Genomic DNA, 272 nt, shown 5'->3' with positions numbered 1-272 from the left:
CCCCCCCCATCTATTGTCCTTTAAACCGCAAAAAGAACGAGGGCCGGAGTCCCACCGCCACCTGAAAGCCTTCTCAGCACTCGACCACCAGGCCTGGCCGCTGTGTGTCTGCTCCCAGTCACCTTGGAGAGCGGGCCACACCCACTTAGTCACTCCAACAAGGGCACGCAGGACGAAGCCCACTTCAGGTTACCTCTACTTCCACGCATCCGCTGACCTGCTCATCTGGCGCCTCCGTCTGCCCCACGGGCTCACAGCGACCGTGGCTCTGA

The sequence above is a fragment of the Felis catus genome, chromosome C1 (assembly GCF_018350175.1).
Source record: "Felis catus isolate Fca126 chromosome C1, F.catus_Fca126_mat1.0, whole genome shotgun sequence".
NCBI classification, from domain to species: Eukaryota; Metazoa; Chordata; class Mammalia; order Carnivora; family Felidae; genus Felis; species Felis catus.
This window is presented reverse-complemented; position numbering follows the sequence as displayed.